This window comes from Schistocerca nitens, chromosome 2 (assembly GCF_023898315.1).
Source record: "Schistocerca nitens isolate TAMUIC-IGC-003100 chromosome 2, iqSchNite1.1, whole genome shotgun sequence".
NCBI lineage: Eukaryota > Metazoa > Arthropoda > Insecta > Orthoptera > Acrididae > Schistocerca > Schistocerca nitens.
Window position 1 is genome coordinate 131,627,470 of NC_064615.1, and position 20,069 is coordinate 131,647,538.

General features: G+C 43.4%; 1 long non-coding RNA gene, 1 other non-coding gene and 1 pseudogene across 2 annotated transcripts in view; 1 reads left to right on the top strand and 2 right to left on the bottom strand.

The window, feature by feature from the left end:
• Window positions 1-20,069, bottom strand: part of LOC126235824 (uncharacterized) — a 232,154-nt gene that overhangs the window by 205,947 nt on the left and 6,138 nt on the right. The gene's annotated exons all lie outside the window — the stretch shown is intronic.
• On the top strand, window positions 7,012-7,129 carry LOC126238157 (5S ribosomal RNA; annotated as a pseudogene).
• Window positions 14,030-14,102, bottom strand: Trnad-guc (transfer RNA aspartic acid (anticodon GUC)). Its single transcript has one exon. It is a non-coding gene; the product is annotated as a tRNA-Asp (tRNA).

Sequence of the window (20,069 nt, forward strand, 5' to 3'; positions counted from 1 at the left end):
ATGGCGCCCGTTTTCCCACGCCCCGTAAACGTTTTAGCTACTATCATACTTTCGGAGTTATTCTAGGTGGCAGTAGTTAGTGACTCACCCTCTGTGTGTGTGTGTGTGTGTGTGTGTGTGTGTGTGTGTATTGTTTCGGAGTTATTCTACGTGTGTGTATATACAGGGTGAGTCACCTAACATTACCGCCGGTTATATTTCGTAAATCACATCAAATACTGACGAATCGATTCCACAGACCGAACGTGAGGAGAGGGGCTAGTGTAATTGGTTAATACAAACCACAAAAAAATGCACGGAATTATGTTTTTTAACACAAACCTACGTTTTTTTAAATGGAGCCCCGTCAGTTTTGTTAGCACATCTGAACATATAAACAAATACGTAATCAGTGCCGTTTGTTGCATTGTAACATCCGGAGATATTGTAACCTAAAGTTGACGCTTGAGTACCACTCCTCCGCTGTTCGATCGTGTGTATCGGAGAGCACCGAATTACGTAGGGATCCAAAGGGAACGGTGATGGACCTTAGGTACAGAAGAGAGTGAACATTACGTCCACATGCTAACACCTTTTTATTGGTCTTTTTCACTGACGCACATGTACATTACCATGGGGGGTGAGGTACACGTACACACGTGGTTTACGTTTTCAATTACGGAGTGTAAAAGAGTGTGTCCCGACATGTCAGGCCAATAGATGTTCAATGCGGTGGTCATCATTTGCTGCACACAATTGCAATCTCTGGCGTAATGAATGTCGTACACGCCGCAGTACATCTGGTGTAATGTCGCCGCAGGCTGCCACAATACGTTGCTTCATATCCTCTGGGGTTGTAGGCACATCACGGTACACATTCTCCTTTAACGTACTCCACAGAAAGAAGTCCAGAGGTGTAAGATCAGGAGAACGGGCTGGCCAATTTATGCGTCCTCCACGTCCTATGAAAGGCCCGGGGCCCGTGTTTGTTACAACACGCAACTGAACGTCGGAGGATTCAAGCGTCAACTTTAGGTTACAATATCTCCGGATGTAATTAACATTTTACAATGCAACTAACGGCGCTGATTACGTACTTGTTTATATGTTTAGATGTGCTAACAAAACTAACGTGGTTCCATTTTAAAAAACGTAGGTTTGTGTTAAAAAACATACTTCCGTGCATTTTTTTATGGTTTGTATTAAACAATTACACTAGCCCCTCTCCTCAAGTTCGGTCTGTGGAATCGGTTCGTCAGTATTTGATGTGGTTTACGAAATATATCCAGCGGTAACGTTAGGTGACTCACCCTGTATATATTTGTATGTGTGTGTGTGTGTGTGTGTGTGTGTGTGTGTATTAGAGGCTGGTTATGCATTCCCAATACATCTAGATTCAAACTAGTACTAGTATTTACCATGACTAATTATACTTTCTATATATTAGGATTTAGCATAGATCTCTGACCTAATCTTAAGACTGTTCATACGTTCAGCTTCAAAGTCTCGAATATGTTACGATATGTATTCACTGATGTACGTAATGTTAAAAAGATTTCACTATGTGAGCAGGTGCATCTCAGTAAAGTCTCGAAATCGATCATGCAATAAGACTTGTAACACCCTAGCTGCAGCCTCGAGCTATTTAATATTAAATGAGGAGTTTAGAAATATACTGCAGTTCGTACTAATCGCTCTTAAAGGTACCGCGAAGAGAAGGTCAGACTGATTAGAAGGTTTCAGGTATTCGTTGTTCCAACGCTACACATGCAAATGGAAAGGAAAGAAATGCTAATACGTAGCATAACGTTAACTACCCTCTGCTACGCACTTCACAGTGGTGTGCAGAGTAGTGGACGTACTAAGCGCAGCGAACAAGAGAAAGGAAATACTGTGTCCACGTGAAGCAGAAAGTCAAGCCTGTTCGGTCCAGCAGACCCTTCCAGAAATAAAATGCGCGCCAGCTGGGTGACAACTCCAGTAAACAAAGGGATCCCCGCGGTTCCAGTTCGGGGAACAGGTAATCTGTCTGGCGCCGTCGGCTGGGATCAGCGGCCGCCGCTTTTGGCCATTAGTGGGCACGAGCGCCGCCGTGTCCGTCCGCACTCAAAGTGACTGACATACGGTTCCTTTCCTGGAAACCCTATGCTGCCGCCGCGGCTCCGTGTTGTTGCTGCCTGGGTTTTCCCTACTCCGTCCCAACCAGAACTGTCGCTTTTCAGACTGCTGGGCACTACACTGTGAATCTTCAACTTGCTATAGCTGGTGCAGTGGGTGTCAATTGATCGTCAGTATAAACAAATGTAGCGTAATGCGCAAAAGTTTTCAGCAAAAATGTTCAAAAGTTCTTCAAAGATTTATTCAAAATTTTTACACAACACTTAGGGGGGACGTTACAACCACAAATCTCGAAATGTTCTTGAACGATTTACTTCAGATTTTTACACGATGCTATAATGAACATTTAGACGGACATCGGGTGTATATGATGCTCTAATAAAGATTTGGACGATAACGATGTCCGTACAGCATATACAGGGTGTCCCATTTATTTTATTCAGCTCACACAACACTTCAACTGACAATGGTTGACGGAATGGCGGGTGTGCATTCTACTTATGTTTACATTTGTCCTCTGTCAACTTCAGCATGTGGATATGTTCCATTAACCCGAGTACCTGCACTTAGCACTGGGAGCGTCAACGTCAGTGTCGTGTTATGTAGTTAATAAAGTTGTGTTTCAGTGCATGGTACACTGTGATACATTTTTCAATAGGTCTTTAGGAGAGGAAATGAATTACCGAATAAAAAAAAATACAGGGTGCCATTTAAAAAAGTCATACCGCTGTTGATATCTTTGTAAAAAACAAAGCTACAACGAAGGCAATCATGCTGATTGATGTCCCCCTGACGGCTAAAGAACATTTGTTTGAAACATTTGTAATTTGCACCTGGACAAACAGTTATTTAGGATGGTCAAGATAAGTGCAACACCCTATATATGGCATTCAGGTCTGCCTGTAACAAGCAATCTTTTTACTGCCACGAACACGTTTTAGCCCATTTTTGCCGCCGGCCGGGGTGGACGAGCGCCTCTAGGCGCTACAGTCTGGGACCGCGTGACCGCTACGGTCGCAGGTTCGAATCCTGCCTCGGGCATGGATGTGTGTGATGTCCTTAGGTTAGTTAGGTTTAAGTAGTTGTGAGTGCTAGGGGACTGATGACCTCAGAAGTTAAGTCCCATAGAGCTCAGAGCCATTTTTGAACCCATTTGTGCCATCATCAGCGGGGACTTTCATTCCGTTCTGTGAAATTCAAATATGTTTTAGGTAATAACTGCTGAAATGAAAATTGGGTCTAAAATATTTTGTGTCTATTCTTTTTTATTTCCTAGACTATTAGATTATATAGCACCCTCTTCACATTATTGTATATCTTACGATATGAAACGAAATGATGTTTTTTAGCGTCCGTTGGTGAGTTAGTTAATCAGTTCGCCTTTAAAGGTAATTTTGTTGAACTCTATGTTTCGCGACTACCTTTTCTGGTGACTGGTAGACTTCTCTCGTGGTCCATTTCTTCATCTACGTCTACGTCCGTTGCAGTACGTACAGAAAAGAAATACTGTGCATATTTCTAACGAACAACAACATCGAACTTTACAAAACAAAGTATTCACGTCCCAGTTACGTTCTGTCTCTCTCTCTCTCTCACACGCTGCACATGTGTGTGTGTGTGTGTGTGTGTGTGTGTGTTCTCCGGTTTGTATACTCCCTTTAATGTGTTAAATCGTGTCTGAATAAAAATACGCACTAATGATGGTACAAATACGTCAAAGATTAGTTGCTTACGTAATACGCGGACCTTATTTCCAGTAATTCTCTTTGCATGGACGGCTGTTAGATATTAAAACGAAACGATGATGAAAAATTCCCTCCAGTTTTAAAGAGAGGAGGCAGTACAAATTGCCCCCACCCCCTCTCCCCTAATTCAGATTTATGTTGAATGTGGTTTCCCTAAATTGACTCAGGTGAATTCCGGGACGGTTCCTTTGACAACCATGCGGACGAATTCCATCTGTATTACTCGTCTAAACAGACTTACAAACTGCTAAAGTCATCAGTCCCTAAGCTTACACACTACTTAACCTAAATTATCCTAAGGACAAACACACACACCCATGCCCGAGGGAGGACTCGAACCTCCGCCGGGACCAGCCGCACAGTCCACGACTGCAGCGCCTAAGACCGCAAGGCTAATCCCGCGCGGCTCCTGGTATACCTTTCTCGCGATTTCCCTAAGTCGCATGAGGTTATTGCCGTGAATGTTCCTTTGAGAAGTACATGATTTATTTCATCCCCTGTGTGTCGCCACACGAGTTTGAACTGAGGTATGGGCTTCATTGTATATGTGGCGTTAAACTGTAATCTTTCTTCTTTCTTCCCACTGGGGGTTACCCACTCGTGTTAATCAGAGAGAAGTCTTGAAGTCTAAACTGTTGACCGCGAGGAAGTTACAAGGAATTCCAGGATAACGTTTTTGATTACACAGGAAGACATGTGGTGAATTTTATTGAAAAGCGAGATCAGCTTCAGAGAATAATGAGTTTTCACGTCCAGTAGTATTTTATTTGTCTGCTTCACTCTTCTTTTTACTGTCCTTCTGTGCCGCATCGGCGAGGATTCGGCGCGATTATGAACGGAATTGGGTTGTTTAATGTAAGTGATGGCCAGATGTCCTTCCTTTCGCCACAGCATTACCACCTCATTAGATTAGATTAGATTTACTGTAATTCCAATTGATCCGTAGTGAGGAGGTCCTCCAGGATGTAGAACATGTCACAAAAACAACAGCACATGACAAATATTTACAACTAAAACAAATAAGATAATGTACCATTCCACAGATACCAAGTGGAATGATCGTCATTTTTTAATGAACACTATATGAAAGAATCATTTTACAAATACTAATGCACTAAATTTAAAATAGTTAGATTTTTTATTTATTTATAAGGTAATAAACGAGTAATACAGCTACTATAATAGGCTACTTATTTACAATGAACACATTACTACACTGAAATTGTGCAGAAGTTAGATTGTACTTATATATATACACACAAATCAGTTGGTTCTACTGAGAAATTCACAAATGGAGTAGGAGTTGGCCACCAATAAATCCTTTAGGCTTCTCTTAAACTGAATTTCATTGGTTGTTAAGCTTTTTAAGACTGCTGGCAAGTTATTGAAAATGTGTGTTCCTGAATAATGGACACCTTTTTGTACAAGACTAAGTGACTTTAAATCCTTGTGAAGATTATTCTTGTTTCTAGTATTGATTCCATGAATTGAGCTGTTGGTTTGAAAAAGTGATATATTTTTAATGACAAATTTCATTAAGTAATAAATGTATTGGGAAGCAGTAGTTAGTATACCTAGTTCCCTAAGCAGGCTTTTGCAGGATGTTCTTGAGTTCACACCACATATAACTCTTCCTGCACGTTTTTGTGCCGGAAAAATTTAATTTGGCTTCATGAATTACCCCAAGAAATAATCCCATGTGACATTATGGAATGAAAGTAAGCATAGTATGCCAGCTTTTTATTTTTAAATCCCCTATGCCTGACACAATTCGCATTGCAAATAGAGATTTGTTAAGACGCTTCAGCAGTTCTGTGATGTGCTCTTCCCAGTTGAATTTATTATCAAGCTATAATCCCAAGAATTTAACACTGGGACGCAGGAAGTGTACCCTAAATATCTGCGTGCAGTGTCATTCATATGAAACTGAACTAAAGTTTTCTAAATGTTTGCGAACCGTGTACCAGCCTGGGTGTTTATTTTGTGTGCTGTGAGGAACTGCCTAAAAACCACGTCCCGCTAGCCGCACCACCGGTCCTCGTCGATCATACGGCGTGCGGATCCGATCAGGTGCCGGCGCACATCCCCTCCCCGGTGCCTTAACACGCACGGCTATCCGAACAGTCTATCGCTCTGTTCCATTTTTTTCAGAATATCTCATATGCGAACGACATCAGTGTACTCAATTTCAATTAGATAGTATACAGAATCTGATTCTCTTTGACTATCAAGCAGGAAATACCCGTAGAAACAGTTGCTGTTATGTTGTTTTTGTGGTGGTGGTGGTTCAAATGGTTCTGAGCACTATGGAACTAAGCATGTGAGGTCATCAGTCCCCTAGAACTTAGAACTACTTAAACCTAACTAACCTAAGGACACCACACACACCCATGCCGCAGGCAGGAGTCGAACCTGCTACCGTAGCGGTCGCGAGGTTCCAGACTGAAGCGCCTAGAACCGCTTGGCCACACCGGCCGGCGGTGGTGGTGGTAGTGATGGTTTTGGCGGTGGTGGCTACATTACGGTGTGTGGTAGAGGGTACTTCTTGTACCACTATCTTTTCCTACTTACCCTGTTGCTATTCACGACAGGCGCGTAGCAAGCTCTAGAGGTAGGGCTCACGCGTCGCTCTTCGTTGCCTATTTTCAGTTAATCTTATTTCGTAAAGGTCCGAAGATAATGAACAGTATTCAAGAATTGGTCACACGAGTGTTATGTAAGCTACTTCTTTCGTGGACTAATAATGTTTTGCTAAGATCCTCCCAGTGAAGCCACTTCTGCTTTTCACACTCCGTATTTATTTTGTGTTGTCATTCCACATTATGTCACAACTGTTGATTACTACTAGATATTTTACGGCAGTTACAATTTCCAGTTGTTTGTTACCGACAGTGTAATCGGACAGCCGGCCGGTGTGGCCGTGCGGTTCTAGGCGCTTCAGTCTGGAACCGCGTGACCGCTACGGTCGCAGGTTCGAATCCTGCCTCGGTCATGGATGTGTGTGATGTCCTTAGGTTAGTTAGGTTTAAGTAGTTCTAAGTTCTAGGGGACTGATGACCACAGATGTTAAGTCCCATAGTGCTTAGAGCCATTTGTAATCGAACAGTAGTGGAACTCTTCTCCTGTTTGTGTGAATCACGTTAGATTTATTTACGTTCATTGTGAACGTGCCAACAGCCTTGTCGCAGTGGTATCACCGGTTCCCGTCAGATCACCGAAGTTAAGCGCTGTCGGGCTCGGTTAGCGCTCGGTTGGGTGACCATCCGGTCTGCCGAGCGCTGTTGGCAAGCGGGGTGCACTCAGCCCTTGTGAGGCAAACTGAGGAGCTACTTGATTGAGAAGTATCGGCTCCGGTCTCGTAAAGTGATGTACGGCAGGGAGAGCGGTGTGCTGACCACATGCCACTCCATCCAGTGACACCCATGGTCTGAGGATGACACGACGGCCGGTCGGTACCGTTGGGCCTCCCAAGGCCTGTTCGGGCGGAGTTTCATTGTGAACGTCCCGACTCAGTTACACGATTCAAAAACATTTAGAAAACGTACGTGCATCGGTGATCTGCTGGAGTTCTTGCATTTCGCTACAGTATTCTAACTTTGCAATCTTAGAACAGACAACAGTATTATCGCCGGCCGCGGTGGTCTAGCGGTTCTAGGCGCTCAGTCCGGAACCGCGGGACTGCTACGGTCGCAGGTTCGAATCCTGCCTCGGGCATGGATGTTTGTGAAGTTCTTAGGTTAGTTAGATTTAAGTAGTTCTAAGTTCTAGGGGACTGATGACCACAGATGTTAAGTCCCATAGTGCTCAGAGCCATTTGAACCATTTGAACAGTATTATCTGTTAACAGCCTCATGGAACTACCGATGTTACCCACTACATCATGTAACTTACATGTGTCGTAAACAGTAACGGCGTTGTAACACTCTCTTGGGCTATGGTACCTAGAGTGTACGATCTTGATATCAAGTAAAAACCCTAGGAGCCAGCAAAACGAGGCATAGGGGGCCCAAAAAAATCTGAGAATGGCCTTAACATAGGCCGAAACTAGTTTAATAAACAAATGTTATTGCGATCTCGACTGTTGTTTTAACCAAAGTATAGCACCAAATCGTTGCGCTCCAGAGATAATGTTGTTTAAATTTAGGAAGTATCGGCCTGCCGTAAGTCAAGGATTACCGCTTCAAACTGAACGCCTTTTTTGGTGCAACTGTCCATGCTAGTCTTTTCACTAGTATATTTACTGTTCGTTTATGTCTCAGGATATCAACATTCATGCTATCCCTTCTTCTCTTCAAGTTATACCCGAAAATCATTTTCTCCCTGATTCGATTCGATTATATGAAAACTGCACCCAGTGAAACTTGTACCACATAATAAATCTGTGAAATTTGTACCCAGTGTACCTGGAAACTATATGGTCACTACGTCACAATATCCTGTACCCCGAATCGTCGCTCACCCGCTCTCTACGACTGCAGTGGAGTCCTGCACATCCCTGTGCGAGCTGCACCAACGCCGCCAAGCAGATGATCACCGTAAACAAAATATCCTGTTGCCGGAAGAAGAGCAAGAGCACCGCCAACTGTCTACATGAAGTTCTAAGATATTCCTTCTTAAATACGTATATGGCAGTGGTTCTACTTGTTTCAACGTTTATGTCTTGCTTTTTCTTCTTTTACGATGCAAGGAAACTCGTTTTGTAGTGTTAGCTCAAAAATTTTCTATTTTGTTACCTAAATTATGATGTTACATTAGTTATGATGAATACTCTTCTATTTTAATCTTACTTAGTACATAATTTTGTAATGATCATGTACTTTCCATTTAGTAATAACGACAATGATACGCAGAATTATCCAACTGTATTGTCCTACATAATTCTCGCATCGCCGTAAGGACAATTGATACAAATATTAGCATAAGTGGTGTTGACAAACACATGAAACAGCCAAAATTTCACAAATTTAAAGATTCTGTAGCGGATATCCGTCTGAGTTGTCCCTATTTTGGTGGCCGAGCGGTTCTAGGCGCTTCAGTGCGGAACCGCGCTGCTGCTGCGGTCGCAGGTTCGAATCTTGCCTCGGGCATGGATGTGTGTGATGTCCTTAGGTTAGTTAGGTTTACGGAGTTCTATGTCTATGTTAAGTCCCATAGTACTTAGAGCCATTTTTTGTCACTCTTTTAGCCATAATCTATCATACGAGTAGATCCCTGGAACAAAAATTGGTTCCCAGTGGTTGGCGGAACTACAAGGCACACCCATCTACAAGAAGCGCATCAAACGTGAAACACAAAAGTAACGTTCAATTTATCTGAGATCCATTTGTTGTAGAATCTTATAACATATTCTGAGCTCAAATACACTCCTGGAAATGGAAAAACGAACACATTGACACCGGTGTGTCAGACCCACCATACTTGCTCCGGACACTGCGAGAGGGCTGTACAAGCAATGATCACACGCACGGCACAGCGGACACACCAGGAACCGCGGTGTTGCCCGTCGAATGGCGCTAGCTGCGCAGCATTTGTGCACCGCCGCCGTCAGTGTCAGCCAGTTTGCCGTGGCATACGGAGCTCCATCGCAGTCTTTAACACTGGTAGCATGCCGCGACAGCGTGGACGTGAACCGTATGTGCAGTTGACGGACTTTGAGCGAGGGCGTATAGTGGGCATGCGGGAGGCCGGGTGGACGTACCGCCGAATTGCCCAACACGTGGGGCGTGAGGTCTCCACAGTACATCAATGTTGTCGCCAGTGGTCGGTGGAAGGTGCACGTGCCCGTCGACCTGGGACCGGACCGCAGCGACGCACGGATGCACGCCAAGACCGTAGGATCCTACGCAGTGCCGTAGGGGACCGCACCACCACTTCCCAGCAAATTAGGGACACTGTTGCTCCTGGGGTATCGGCGAGGACCATTCGCAACCGTCTCCATGAAGCTGGGCTACGGTCCCGCACACCGTTAGGCCGTCTTCCGCTCACGCCCCAACATCGTGCAGCCCGCCTCCAGTGGTGTCGCGACAGGCGTGAATGGAGGGACGAATGGAGACGTGTCGTCTTCAGCGATGAGAGTCGCTTCTGCCTTGGTGCCAATGATGGTCGTATGCGTGTTTGGCGCCGTGCAGGTGAGCGCCACAATCAGGACTGCATACGACCGAGGCACACAGGGCCAACACCCGCCATCATGGTGTGGGGAGCGATCTCCTACACTGGCTGTACACCACTGGTGATCGTCGAGGGGACACTGAATAGTGCACGGTACATCCAAACCGTCATCGAACCCATCGTTCTACCATTCCTAGACCGGCAAGGGAACTTGCTGTTCCAACAGGACAATGCACGTCCGCATGTATCCCGTGCCACCCAACGTGCTCTAGAAGGTGTAAGTCAACTACCCTGGCCAGCAAGATCTCCGGATCTGTCCCCCATTGAGCATGTTTGGGACTGGATGAAGCGTCGTCTCACGCGGCCTGCACGTCCAGCACGAACGCTGGTCCAACTGAGGCGCCAGGTGGAAATGGCATGGCAAGCCGTTCCACAGGACTACATCCAGCATCTCTACGATCGTCTCCATGGGAGAATAGCAGCCTGCATTGCTGCGAAAGGTGGATATACACTGTACTAGTGCCGACATTGTGCATGGTCTGTTGCCTGTGTCTATGTGCCTGTGGTTCTGTCAGTGTGATCATGTGATGTATCTGACCCCAGGAATGTGTCAATAAAGTTTCCCCTTCCTGGGACAATGAATTCACGGTGTTCCTATTTCAATTTCCAGGAGTGTATAATGACGTATTTTGAAGAGAATGACCTCCTTCATTCCATACAGCATAGATTTCCAAAATATCGACCACGAGGAACCCAGCTCGCAGCTTTTTCATACGACATACTGAAAGCCGTGTATCGAAGCCGTTAGGTAGACGCGGTATTTCTCCATTTCCGAGAAGTTTTTGATTCAGTATAACATTTACGCTTATTATGAAAAGTGAGATCGTCGGGGGTATCAAGCGAAATTGAGGTTTCTTTGCTGTTTTGGCTGGAGAATCATCACTAGATGTAGGAGTAACTTCGAGTATGCCTCAGGGAAATGTGTTGCATATCAATGACCTTGCGGACAATGTTAATAGTGACCTCAAGGCATAGTCCATATCAATTCAGGTATGGGAAAAAATATTACCTTCACAGTCTCAGATGTTATTGAATTTAGCATACGTTAAAATGAAGGACTAAGTAAGGAACAAGTACTTTCTTTGTTTTCTCCAAAAAAAAAATTCTGCTCCGAGATCGAACCCTCCAAAGATAACACTGCGCATACCATTTTGAAGATGCGAATTTCGTAAAAAATTTTAAAATTCTGTATCTCTTGAACTGTTCTAGATATTTTTGTGGTTTTTTTATTTGAAAGATAATTGCTTTATGATTACTAAGAAATCCTCCATTTGGACTTATCTGTCAAAGGTCTTTTACTATAGCGTTCTGAATTTTTTATAATTTATAGAATTTTTTTTAAAACTGTCAGTCCATAAAATTTTAATTTTCTTCTGTCGATTTGTACCATGTACTTCTACATTCCCTGAAAAGGAGAGCATCCACTTATAGGTTGAACAGGTTTTATACACAACTGAAATTTTTGCCACACATAAAACCTGTTTATTACCACGTTATCACATAACAGGCTCATAAAAATCAAAACCCAGCGTTATTTAATATAATTTTAGTTTTGAAAGATAGGTAAGAGACAAATTTTTCAAGCATTTTAAATGGTTCCAGAATGTACGTGAAAGGTCCAAAGGCTTAGAGGTTTCAATTTATACAAGTTCTGTGCACTCTGTTTTCTACTGAAATTAGCCAGTCAATGAACTAAAAATATGCTCCACTGCTTCAGTATCTTCCTTTGATACAGAGTGATGCCTTCCTGTTGAACCAATCGGAACTGGAGCACTTACAGTCTTCAAAACATTGTGAACAGGAAGTTTGCCCTGATGGAGTTGTTGCTGTCCTTCAGCTGGAAACCCATATCCAGCAGCTGGTCCATGTGGTAGCATAAAGTTCCCTACAATTTCGTTTAACTCATAACTGGTGTCTACAGTGTCTACAATCCACCAGTCACAGTCATACACACACCCCACAAACATCCCCCTTCTCAGATTGTAAATCTGAATATTATCCTGCTGTTTCAGAGGTGTTGACCGAACGAAAGAAATTTCTTCTTTCTTGCTCTTTAAAGTGCGTGCAATATCAGTTCGCCCATCACTTTGAGTCCAAAAATGTGTCTTCTTAATTCCTTTCACAAGAGTAGTTTGTTTGGACCATTCTTCTTTTTTCTTCTCACGGAATTCTTCGATTTCTTCTTTGGTTGTGGATTTGTAAGATTTCACGACTCTCGTAAAATCCTCAGCATTACGAATCAGAGCTGTAATTGGTCTGGAAATATTATGTTTTGTAGCATGGTGCTTCAACAGGCCTCCTACATCATCACAAGGCCATTTCCCGTGACCAGTAGCACTGTATACCCAATCAATTGGCACAAGCGACTTACTCAATTCCAACAGCTGGTAACTAGAATGAGATTTTCACTCTGCAGCGGAGTGTGCGCTGATATGAAACTTCCTGGCAGATTAAAACTGTGTGCCCAACCGAGACTCGAACTCGGGACCTTTGCCTTTCGCGGGCAAGTGCTCTACCAACTGAGCTACCGAAGCACGACTCACGCCCGGTCCTCACAGCTTTACTTCTGCCAGTATCTCCTCTCCTACCTTCCATACTTTACAGAAGCTCTCCTGCGAACCTGGCAGAACTAGCACTCCTGAAAGAAAGGATAATGCAGAGACATGGCTTAGCCACAGCCTGGGGGATGTTTCCAGAATGAGATTTTCACTCTGCAGCGGAGTGTGCGCTGATATGAAACTTCCTGGCAGATTAAAACTGTGTGCCCAACCGAGACTCGAACTCGGGACCTTTGCCTTTCGCGGGCAAGTGCTCTTCAGCTTGTACACACTCTTTCACTTCTGCAATGTGCTGTTGTTACAATTTCTTCAGATGCTGGTGTGTTGCTACTTTCACTGACCATTTACCAAGTTCATCAATGAAAGTGTCAAAGGCAACAGTTTTCTTAATTAGTTTATTTTCCTCTCATGTCGCATATGTAATTTCTGCAGAGTTATCTGCTACGTCCTCCAGGCCAAGTGTTTGTGAAGACAATCCTCCCTTTCCAGGGCAGTCACCACATGCTCTCGCTTTACGTCACAGAGTACTAATGACTTCACACGCCCAACCAAGGTGTCATATGTCACGTGCTCCAGTAAGTTTTTCAAAATTACCACACAAAGTTCAAAATTTTGCGCAGTACATACATAAATAGAAATCTCCAAGTGGGCGTTGATCTACCCACTTAGGTTTTAGTGCATAAGATTTTGATCTTCCAATATGTGAAGTTATATAATTGCTTTTATAAATTGCAAAAGTGTTTTAATACTGCGAGCCATGTACCTCTTCACTTTTACAACTTTTTGACCTCCAACTGTTACAGTTATAGTTTGTTTTTTGTTGCCACTCTGGCAAGAACAGTCCCATTTATCTTCCATATAAAATGACTGCACTACTTTAACTTGAGCTGCTTCTACAGGATGACCATAATAGGGGTCAGATCTTCCAAAGACGTCTTTTACTGACCTCACATTTCTCGATTTGTCTACCATGTACTTTGATACTGATGGAACGTGGTTCAAAATTGTTTTCTTTGAAAATGTCTCAGGAATAATAGTTAAAAGTTGCACCTTTTCACTGTAGGAAGCACACTATTCAACAGCTGAATTGGTATATGCGAAAAATTCGTGGTGAGGCGTGCAAGAGTGCTTTGGTTCATTCTCTTCTGAAGATGGAATTTCTACTTTGATGAGTGTGGACAGTTTTGCTGTAGTGTATTCATCCATAGCTTTAGTAATTTCTCTGTGCTTTCTTGATTCATAGAGCTTATGACTCGACTTCACTGACCAGAGTTTCTTAACAGGGCAAGCACCTACCTCTGTAGTTGACTGAAAACGAAATGAAATGATCATATGGCATTTATTAGCCGGGATATCCCCTTCGGGATTCGGTCGCCGTCTTGCAAGTCTTTTTAGTTGACGCCACTTCGGCGACTTGCGTGTCAGTGATGATGAAATGATGATGAAGGACACACAACACCCAGTCCCCTGCCGGGAATCGAACCCGGGCCCCCTTGCGTGACAGGCAGTAACGCTACCGCTGCGCTACGGAGGCGAATGTAGTTGACTGATTCAGGGTATTTAATGCTTCCTTGACTGATGCAAAATCAGCATCATATACACCATGGGAGGTTTCACCTTGTTTAAATACTATCATCGTCGATATTCTGTCAAAACATTTAGAACACAAAAAGTCGTCACTGGAAACATCACTTTGAAACAGAGTCTTCAAATGAGAGCACTTATTCCCAACCTGAACAAAGTCTGTTTATCACTCTTTTATGGATATGCAAATAGTCAGCACACTTCACTCTCCAGTGGCTCCAGTCAGAAGACATTTAAAACAGTCCTTCTCACAAACACACAGCAACTGTGTCAAATGGCAAATTGCTCACGAAAACGCAGAACTCACTGGATGATCTCAAATTTCATAGAAGCCTCTTCAGTAAACAAATTAGCACTGAAAAACTACAATACAGAAACCTGCAATGAGCGACCACGACAAAGAAACTGAAAAGAAACTGCAACAAAGTGTAAGAAATATCTTCAACAATGAAAGTAAAAAGAAATAACTGCAACAAAGAAAGTGATAAGAAACAGCTGCAACAACGACAAACATTGTAGCAAAGAAATTAGTAAGAAACGACTTCAATGAAGACGTGCATTACACCAGAAAGTTAAAAAAAATGATTTTTTTCAAATAAAGACTGTCCATCTTAAAAGTGGTAGCTCTGCTTTACAGAGAATATATTACTACGTGGTACTAATAAACAGAAAGAAAATCTAGCTTTTCTCGATTGGCTTTTTTGAAAAAGAAAATTTTTCTGTAAATTGTAAAAAACATTCAAAAGGCAACAGTAAAAGAACTTTGACAGATATGTCGAAATGGAGGATACCATTGTAATCATAAAGCAATTATCTTTCAAATAAAAAACTCTAATAAAATATCTAGAACTCTTACAGAAATACAGCATTTAAAAAAAAATTCAGAAATTCGCATCTTCAAATTGGAATCTTTGGAGGCCTGTATCTTGGGACAGGAATTTTTTGAAGAAAACGAAAAAATACGTGTTTCTTACTTACTCCTGATTGTTACGCTAAATTCAATAACATCCGAGACTATGAAGGTAATCCCCCTGCCTGAAGGGACATGGATTATGCCTCAAGTTTTTTTACCATGAGATAGTCATTTTTAACGAGGTACTCTCTCAAGGAAGCTGCACAAATACTCACCCATAACTAGATAAGATTTTAGAGCTTTAATTTTTCAGGAATGTAAAATTGTGCGTTTCACATAGTGAAAACTAGGTGATATCCTATGACTGCAGTATCAACTAGTCAACACAGTGATTGACACTCACGCAAACTCCTGGGTGTAACACTTCGTAGGGACGTGAAACAGAACGATCACATAGGCTCACTTGTAGATAAATCAGACGATAGACTTCGTTTTATTGGTAGAATACCAGGCAAATTCGATCAGTCTACAAAGGAGATTGCTTATAATTCACTCGTGCGATCCATCCTAGAATAATGCTCAATTGTGAGGGACCCATACCATACAGGACTAACAGGGGATACTGAACGGATGTAGAGAAAGGCACCACTAATGGTCGCATGGGAGAGTGTCACAGAGATCCTGATGAAGCTGAAGTGGCAAGCGCATGAAGACTGAGGAAAACTATTCCGAAAGAGCCCATGTAGTATTCTTCAAGAATCAACTTGAAACGATCGTTTTAGGAATATACTACAATTCCCTTCAAATCGATCGCGTAACGATCGCAAGGATGAGTTTAAACCCATCACAGCGCCCACGGAGGCGTTTGCAATCATCCCTATCGCGTTCCATACGAGAATGGATGTTAAGAGATCTTAATAACCGGTGCAACACGAAGAATCCTCTGCCACGCACTTCACAGTGGTCTGCATATTTTGATGCATATGTAGCTGTAGAATTAAATACAAAGAAAATTGTTTTCACGTTTTTAAGTCACATGTAGAGGACGCGGACACAGCGTTAGCAGGAGGAAAAGAAGCCAAGTACAACTCATGTCACCAATACCGAGTGAACCAGAAATCCACCGACAAAATTTGAGAGGTTCTTCTGGGATATTTTCTGATTATTTTGGTATATGGGATCTTTGGTCTCCGATGGCTTGTTACAGGGTGAAACTTCTTAATAATTTTTTTTTACTTAAGTTGCACTGAAATAACTGAGAGGGTGAAACTTCTACGTTATTTAATTTTGGAACTGCTGAGTGAAACTAAACGTACTGAGCCTACTTTACTTATTCTTATCATTTCAACAATGACCCACAATATCCTAACGCAATCTGACTGCTCAAAAATGATAACGTGACTTCAAATAATTAATACAAAAGAATGGTCCTGAATAAGACGAAGTCCTAACAATAACCCATACAGAAGTCACTTACCTCGCAGAAAGTCTTCATTACACGAACTACAGCAATGCAGCAAACGCCAATAAAGCCAGCTAAATACACTCCTGGAAATGGAAAAAAGAACACATTGACACCGGTGTGTCAGACCCACCATACTTGCTCCGGACACTGCGAGAGGGCTGTACAAGCAATGATCACACGCACGGCACAGCGGACACACCAGGAACCGCGGTGTTGCCCGTCGAATGGCGCTAGCTGCGCAGCATTTGTGCACCGCCGCCGTCAGTGTCAGCCAGTTTGCCGTGGCATACGGAGCTCCATCGCAGTCTTTAACACTGGTAGCATGCCGCGACAGCGTGGACGTGAACCGTATGTGCAGTTGACGGACTTTGAGCGAGGGCGTATAGTGGGCATGCGGGAGGCCGGGTGGACGTACCGCCGAATTGCCCAACACGTGGGGCGTGAGGTCTCCACAGTACATCAATGTTGTCGCCAGTGGTCGGCGGAAGGTGCACGTGCCCGTCGACCTGGGACCGGACCGCAGCGACGCACGGATGCACGCCAAGACCGTAGGATCCTACGCAGTGCCGTAGGGGACCGCACCACCACTTCCCAGCAAATTAGGGACACTGTTGCTCCTGGGGTATCGGCGAGGACCATTCGCAACCGTCTCCATGAAGCTGGGCTACGGTCCCGCACACCGTTAGGCCGTCTTCCGCTCACGCCCCAACATCGTGCAGCCCGCCTCCAGTGGTGTCGCGACAGGCGTGAATGGAGGGACGAATGGAGACGTGTCGTCTTCAGCGATGAGAGTCGCTTCTGCCTTGGTGCCAATGATGGTCGTATGCGTGTTTGGCGCCGTGCAGGTGAGCGCCACAATCAGGACTGCATACGACCGAGGCACACAGGGCCAACACCCGCCATCATGGTGTGGGGAGCGATCTCCTACACTGGCCGTACACCACTGGTGATCGTCGAGGGGACACTGAATAGTGCACGGTACATCCAAACCGTCATCGAACCCATCGTTCTACCATTCCTAGACCGGCAAGGGAACTTGCTGTTCCAACAGGACAATGCACGTCCGCATGTATCCCGTGCCACTCAACGTGCTCTAGAAGGTGTAAGTCAACTACCCTGGCCAGCAAGATCTCCGGATCTGTCCCCCATTGAGCATGTTTGGGACTGGATGAAGCGTCGTCTCACGCGGTCTGCACGTCCAGCACGAACGCTGGTCCAACTGAGGCGCCAGGTGGAAATGGCATGGCAAGCCGTTCCACAGGACTACATCCAGCATCTCTACGATCGTCTCCATGGAAAAATAGCAGCCTGCATTGCTGCGAAAGGTGGATATACACTGTACTAGTGCCGACATTGTGCATGCTCTGTTGCCTGTGTCTACGTGCCTGTGGTTCTGCCAGTGTGATCATGTGATGTATCTGACCCCAGGAATGTGTCAATAAAGTTTCCCCTTCCTGGGACAATGAATTCACGGTGTTCTTATTTCAATTTCCAGGAGTGTAAAAGTTTCTAACTACTGTAGGCTCTAACTAGTAATAGGCATGTTGTTAGCAAAGGAAAGATTTTGTTGCAGAGCAAACAATATATTTAGCAAACTTTACCTTAATCGTGTGACAACCAGTTCAAAAAATTGTATAATACCACTAATAAATCGCCATGAAGGAAACACATTCAGACCGTCTGCTCGCGCTAATACTGCAAACCTCCAACACTGCTAATTATTAACTTTTAACCTCCATCACTGCTGACTACTCACTCCCAACTTCCATCACTGCTGACTGTTCACCTCCAACTGCGAGTCCAAACCTGCCACAGAGTCTCTTATAGAGTGCGTACAGCGCTGTCAGAGTTATTAATGCAGAGCGCTACATAGCACTGCCAACATACAAACACATAAACAGGCTACTTATAAGAGTAATAACGTAATTATAATTTATTTGGCTTTGTTATCAAAATTATGGTTGTTTATGCGCAAACACTTTCACAATAGTGAAAATGCCTGTTGTACGACAATTGTCAGAACGTAGTAACACGAAATGATCCGGTTATTAGTGGGCACCTATGTACAGATGCAACCTACCGTGATATTGTTACCGTCGGTGCTGGAACAGCTGAGAATTTAGTCTTGTCGTTTTTCCATTGTATTGACAGGACCCAGAGATGAAATGCAATTCGGCCAATTCTTCATCGGCAAACCTATCAGTACTGTTGTGTACCACTGTTAACGTTTAACTAACACTTTGGGAAAAACAAATTCGCGTTTCAACCGACCAATATTGAATGCTAGTTTGAGGACCAAGAGTAAAGAGCTGTTGAGAGTGAAACAAATTTGTTTCCAAAAAAGACACACAGCACATTTCGTCAATATTTTCACAGCTGTGCAGATAGTTTCAGTGTAATACCGATGCAAGGGTTTAGGATCCAAAACAAATGTAGTTACTCGGTCACGAGCCACCGGACACCATAGGTCCCTTACACCACAATCCTCCAAAAATATCCCTGGATAACATCCGAAAGTTTCGCGGTGGAGTTCTGGTTTACCCTGCACACAGAAAAAAATGGACTTTTCGCTAGAATGACAACGCATTTTAAGTATGTTATATGTACTAGCAATATGGGATTGTGAGTCTGCCTTGATGCCAAATGTTTTTGTTTTCATTTGTTTTGTTTCCTAAACTAGTTTCAGCGACAATATTGCCATCATCAGCGGATTTTTTTCTTTATTGTAAAACATGCAAAAATAGCACCGCTATAAACACTATAAAGCATTATTTCAAGTATTTTGGTTCCAAATATTGCATTCTGTAAATAGTTTTATAATACGTTATTTACGTTAAGTTACAGCATGGTTTTTACGTTTGTCATTGTTATTTCCACCACTTTTTGTGTGTTTTTCTTGCGTTTCTTCGGGATACAGAATGTCCTCTACAACTGTATGAGTGATTGTTATTGACAAATATGACAATGTGAACTAATATATATGTCGGCGTTATACTGTAGGGGGAGTGCGGTAGTGTTATGGATACAGTTTTGGTGTACACTAGGTTGTCATGTAATTTTTGATTTTCTCACCTTCGTTGGTCGGCTTACAGTCCGCGTATGTCGTGTTAATGTATCGCACATTGCGACAAGGTTCCGAAAATTATAGCTGGATTTCTGACGACTTCAGTCTGTAATTTATGAATGTGTGTGTGTTGGGGTAGTGATTACGTTTGTGTGTGTGTATGTGTGTGTGTGTGTGTGTGTGTGTGTGTGTGTGTCTGTGGTTCCTGTTGTCTGTCATGTGTCAGTTCTGTTAGGGCTGGGGCTGTAAAGAGGGTGTTGTTCCAAATTGTTTTGTTTTCATTTATTACGTTTTTCCCTTCCACTGTAGCCACTAACAAAAGTGTTTTGCATCAAAGTGGACCCACAATTCAATACTGTTTTTCATGCAAACGCGGACGACTGAATGAGTATTAAGATAAAACGACAATTACAGTTACATTATGCTGATCCACGACTATACCATTTCTTTCATTTTAAAGTGTGCGATGTCGAGAAGAAGAGGTACGATTTTTAACATGCTTAATAGGGATTCAGTTTTAATGTTTTCTGTTGTA